The 6066-nt window shown below is 41.8% G+C and overlaps 1 pseudogene across 1 annotated transcript; it reads right to left on the bottom strand.

Moving 5' to 3' along the window:
• Positions 1–516: 516 nt before the first annotated feature.
• On the bottom strand, positions 517–6066 carry LOC308397591 (protein NLRC3-like; annotated as a pseudogene). Its single transcript has 5 exons — positions 6062–6066; positions 4510–6005; positions 2043–2216; positions 1780–1953; positions 517–715 (listed from the first exon to the last, which is right to left on the bottom strand). The product of its transcript is annotated as a protein NLRC3-like (transcript).

Genomic DNA, 6066 nt, shown 5'->3' with positions numbered 1-6066 from the left:
AAGAGCAGGTGTAAAAAAGTTCCATCAGACTTGCCAACAGGGTAGTTGATGATGGCGATACATCAAACCTGTTTCTTCCTCTAAACTCTTACTGTGTTCATGTCAGCGGTCGTGTTTTAAATGGGTTTTAACATTTTGTCTTTTTTTATTTACAGAAGCAAGTCATTAAAAAGATTCAGCCCATCAGCCCTATCATAACGACACAGATAATATTATGAGTAATACAATAAAATAAATACATATCTAAATTTAAGAAAGTAACAAGAGGATCCTGTAGAGAGTCTATGTCTCTCCTCTTGGTAAACCAAATGTGTTTGACACAAAAAAAAAGCAGAATAATAAATTTAAAAAACTCAGTTTAACTATTAACCTTCACGGCTTTATATATTTGGTGTCCTGATACCAAATCTGTAAAAACATTTGTTCAGCTACTTCTGCTTATAAGATAGAACAGCATTAAATCACAATCAATGATTTGAACGTTTGACATTTCTATTACAGACTTTGAGATTGTGTCTAAATGTCCAAAGGGTTTTCTTCTTCTTCATTCTTCAAAGAACACAGAGACAATGTGGAACCATAAGACCAGAATCCAAACCCAGGATACACAGGTTCAGTGAATGTTGTGTTGACTGTGTGGAGGTGGATCAGAGTGTCAGAGGAGACTCTGTAGAACGACAGAGTCCCAGCAGGACAGTCCACGTACACTGCTACTCTGTTAGACATGGAGGATGAGGAGGGCGAGGAGAAGGAGATGGTTGTAACTGTGTTATTGTGCCAGACGGAGTAACCAACAGTATCAGAGCAGCTCAGACTCCATGACCGATCATTCTCTCCAAACCTGCAGTCAGTTCTGTGTCCTCTCCTTCTGATTCCTCTGTAACTAATAGATATGTGAACTCTTCCTTTCCATTCAACCTCCCAGTAACAACAACCAGTCAGACCATTTCTACACAGCAGCTGCCACCAACCAAATCTGTCTGGATGATCAGGATATGGTTGCTCCTCCTCCACAACTGTCACCATCTTGTTGTCTTCAGAAAGTTTAAGGTTTATGTTTATTGAGTTTGTGTCCAGTTCAAGATCACAGACATCTGAAGGCAAGAATAAATAAAAAGTTTACAAGAGGGCACAGTTTTTATCTTACACATCTAATGGCTTTATTCTGTAATTACTGATATGCTGTCATTTGTAGAAAGTTTAATGATAATGATTTGGATTTAATTAGAAAGTTTCACATCATTAGTCAAACTTACACTTCCTCAGACCAGGTTTTAACCACTGTTCACCACTATGGTCCACCCTGGAGAACAAAATGCAAAAACAATGATTGTCTATCCAACTTTCAACGCGTATTAAATGTTGAACATGAACTGTACAATGTTTAATTTAATATAGTCATTTATATAGTATTACTTTGAGTTTTTAATTTATTTTTAAAAAAAAAAAAGATAAATGGACAGCTTTTATATTTGGGAAACTTTTCATAGCTCGAGAAAACAGAGGGTATCAGAAAACTTCACAAAGCCTTTTATAAAATGAAAGGTTTCAACAAGCGCTAGATAAAAGAGCTTATCGAGATAAACAGAATCCAAGGGGAATTACCAAATAACTGTCCAGATGTATGGTTAATTCAATAAGCTAGAAATGAAGATTGGGGCCTCTCCTCCTCCACAGCCTGTGCTTCCTAGTGTGGTGTGATGCAAAATATGTTGATGAGTCTACTCATTCACTGGGGACATTTGTCACTCAAGGGAAAATACTTTGTGTGTTCATTACCTGAGAGTTTCAAGTGTGGAGAGCAGGTCTCTCAGTCTAGCCGATAGCAGCCTCACTCCAAAGTCTCCTAGATGGTTGTAGCTCAGGTCCAACTCTGTCAGATGGTAGGGGTTGCCCCTCATAGCTGAGGCCAAAGCAACACAACCTTCCGCTGTGATCATACAACCTGAGAGCCTGATTTAGACGATATTAACACAAAGTGACATTAAGTGACATAAACAGAAAACAGGCTTTAATTGATCCAAAATTAGCTGTAATCTGACCTGAGAATTTTCAGTTTGCAATGTGGATTTTCCAGCCCAGTACACAGCTGCTTCGCTCCTAAATCCTGCAGTTTGTTGTTACTCAGGTCTAGCTCAGTCAGCCTACAGGACTGGGAGCGGAGAACTGATGACAAAGCTTTACAGCTTCTTTCTGAGAGATTACAACAGCTGAGCCTGAGAAAGATTTAAGAATGAAAGCCAAAAAAAAAAAAAAAAAGGCTATTGCTCAGATAGTAGAATTGAATGTCCACTGATCACAGGATTAGTGGTTTGATCCAATATTTCTTCGATCTGTCTTGGACAAGACATTGAACTGTAAGGCCACTTTGCATGGCACCTTGACTGCCAGGGGTTTTTCAATGGACGAATAACACATGCAGTTCAAACCTCTTCATGGAACATAGGTAAAGTTAAAAGGGTCATTTGCAAATAATTAAACTCCGACTTTTTATTGAAATGTATACAAAGGCAATATGTCACCTGTTTAAACTGAGGGAAATTGAGCAGTAAACAATCTATCCATCTGTTTTACATCATATCTTATCTTACCATATTTATGGGGATCTCAGTTTAATTTAAATCATTTTTGAACATAAGAACATGTTTATAGAACACTTTGATTTGCATTTATGGAAGACGACAATGTTCTTTAAAGTGTCTGTGAGACCCTCCAATGATTTATTTTAACAAAAGGTTCTTTTGCTTAGATGATCCTTGTTTCCTGCATTTCACTGGATTCTGTGAACAATTAAATTTCCAAATTATCTGCAGTTATGCAATGAGAAAGATTTTTAAATTATTGAACTACACTGAACAAAAATATAAACGCAACACTTTTGTTTTTGCTCCCATTCCCCATGGGATGGACGTAGAGACCTAAAATTCATTCCAGATACACAATATAACCATCCCTCCCAAACAGTGGTCACAAATCAGTCCAAATGTGTGGTAGTGGGCACATCTGCTATATTGAGATAATCCATCCCACCTCACAGGTGTGCCACATCAGGATGCTCTTCTGACATCATGAGTAGTGCACAGGTGTACCTCAGACTGCCCACAACAAAAGGCCACCCTGGAATGTGCAGTTTTGTCTCACAGCAAAATGCCACAGATGCCACAAGCAATTAGGGAGCGTGCAATTGCCATGCTGACAGCAGGAATGTCAACCAGATCTGTCGCCCGTGCATTGAATGTTCATTTCTCAACCATAAGCCGTCTCCACAGGCGTTTCAGAGAATGTGGCAGCACATCCAACCGGCCTCACAACCGCAGACCTCGTGTAACCACACCAGCCCAGGACCTCCACATCCAGCAGGTTCACCTCCAAGATCGTCTGAGACCAGCCACCCAGACAGCTGCTGGAACAATTGGTTTGCACAACCAAACAATTTCTGCACAAACTGTCAGAAACCGTCTCAGGGACGCTCAACTGCATGCCCGTCGTCCTCATCGGGGTCTTGACCTGACTCCAGCTCGTCGCTGTAACAGACTTGTGTGGGCAAATGCTCACATTCGATGGCGTCTGGCACGTTGGAGAGGTGTGCGCTTCACGGATGAATCATGGTTCACATTGTTCAGGGCAGATGGCAGCTGAGAATGTCCCAGTTCTTGCATGGCCAGCATACTCACCGGACATGTCACCCATTGAGCATGTTCGGGATGTGCTTGACCGGCGTATACGACAGCGTGTACCAGTTCCCACGAATATCCAACAACCTCGCACAGCCATTGAAGTGGAGTGGACCAACATTCCACAGGCCACAATTGACAATCTGATAGACTCCATGCGACGATGTGTTGCACTGCATGAGGCAAATGGTGGTCACACCAGATACTGACCGGTTCTGGGTCCCCAGACCCCCAATAGCGCAAAAAACTGCACATTCCAGGGTGGCCTTTTGTTGTGGGCAGTCTGAGGTACACCTGTGCACTACTCATGATGTCAGATCAGCATCCTGATGTGGCACACCTGTGAGGTGGGATGGATTATCTCAATATAGCAGATGTGTCCACTACCACACATTTGGACTGATTTGTGACCACTGTTTGGGAGGGATGGTTATATTGTGTATCTGGAATGAATTTTAGGTCTCTACGTCCATCCCATGGGGAATGGGAGCAAAAACAAAAGTGTTGCGTTTATATTTTTGTTCAGTGTATTTGTCCTCCCCGTTTTTATTTTAAAAAGTTTCAGTTTATTTGTCATGCTCTTTTAATACCCTGCATAAAAAGAACATTAGTCGTTTTAGGTTTTAGATTGCCCAGTCTTTTTTTCTTCTTTTGTTTTTTGCCTTGATGCGTTACTGATATTAAATACAAAATGAAAACCTTTCAAACAGTGATTTTAATATTAGTACCATTTTCAATGACTATTGTAATAATTCTGTGTTTAGGTTTTCTTTTATTTCTACTTTATACTGCACAAACATTTCTATACATGGGTTTGTAGATGTCTTGTACTCACAGAGCTTTGTTGGAGGCTTTGACCACTGGCAGCAGCCTCAGAAGAGGCTCCTCTGAAGAAGAGTATTTTTTCAGGTCAAATCCATCCAGATCTTCTTCTGATGACAGTAAGATGAAGACCACAGCTGACCACTGAGATGGAGACAGTTCATTTGTAGAAAGACTACCATATCTTATGGACTGTTGGATCTCCTCCACTAGAGAACGATCCTTCAGTTCATTCAGACAATGGAACAGATTAATGCTTTTCTCTGCAGAAAGATTCTCACTGATCATCTTCTTGATGTACTGGGCTGTGTCCTGTGAGTTACTTCCCGTCTGTGTCAGCAAGCCTCGTAGGAGAGTCTGATTGGTCTGCAGTGAAAGACCCAGGAGGAAGCGGAGGAACAAGTCCAGGTGTCCATTTGGACTCTCCAAGGCCTTATCCACAGCACTCTGGTAGAGATATTTTAGTTCATGTATTTCTGTAAACACTTCAGGCGAATAAGATGTTGCCTGTTGATCTTCCAGCAGGTTGACTCCAGAGTTGATGAAGGTCAGATGGACATGAAGAGCAGCCAGAAACTCCTGAACACTCAGATGGATGAAGCAGAACACCTTGTCCTGGTACAGTCCTCTCTCTTCTTTAAAGATCTGTGTGAACACTCCTGAGTACAATGAGGCTGCTCTGATGTCAATACCACACTCTGTCAGGTCTGATTCATAGAAGATCAGATTTCCTTTCTGCAGCTGATCAAAAGCCAGTTTTCCCAGAGATTCAATAATCTTCCTGCTCTCTAGACTCCAGTGTGGATCTGTCTCAGCTCCTCCATCATACTTGACCATCTTCACTTTGGTTTGAAGCACCAGGAAGTGGATGTACATCTCAGTCAGGGTCTTGGGCAACTCACCTTCCTCACTGGTTTTCAGCACATCCTCCAGAACTGTAGCAGTGATCCAGCAGAAAACTGGGATGTGGCACATGATGTGGAGGCTTCGTGATGACTTGATGTGGGAGAAGATCTTGGTTACCTGCTTCTTATCTCTGAATCTCTTCCTGAAATACTCCTCCTTCTGTGGGTTAGTGAACCCTCTGACCTCTGTCACCATGTCAACACATGAAGGAGGGATCTGATTGGCCGCTGCAGGTCGTGTGGTTATCCAGATGCGGGCAGAAGGAAGCAGTTTCCCCCTGATGAGGTTTATCAGCAGCACATCCACTGAGGTGGACTCTGTAACATCAGTCAAAATTGTAGTTTTGTGGAAGTCCAGAGGAAGTCGACACTCATCCAGACCATCAAAGATGAACACAACCTGGAAGTCTTCAAAGCTGCAGATTCCTGCTTCTTTGGTTTCAGTAAAGAATTGGTGGAACTTGTTCATCACTTCTTTACTGAAACCAAAGAAGCAGGAATCTTCTGTGTTAGGACTGTTTTCCCAATGCCAGCCACTCCCTTTGTCAGCACTGTTCTGATTGGTTTATCTCTTCCAGGTGAGACTGTAAAGATGTCTTCTTGTCTGATTATCGTTTCTGGTCTGTTTGGTTTCCTGGATGCTGTTTCAGTCTGTCTGACCTCAT

This window comes from Rhamphochromis sp. 'chilingali' (assembly GCF_963969265.1).
Source record: "Rhamphochromis sp. 'chilingali' genome assembly, chromosome: 5".
Taxonomy (NCBI): Eukaryota; Metazoa; Chordata; class Actinopteri; order Cichliformes; family Cichlidae; genus Rhamphochromis; species Rhamphochromis sp. 'chilingali'.
The sequence above is the reverse complement of the archived record's forward strand: the minus strand, read 5'-3'. Positions and strand labels throughout refer to the sequence as shown.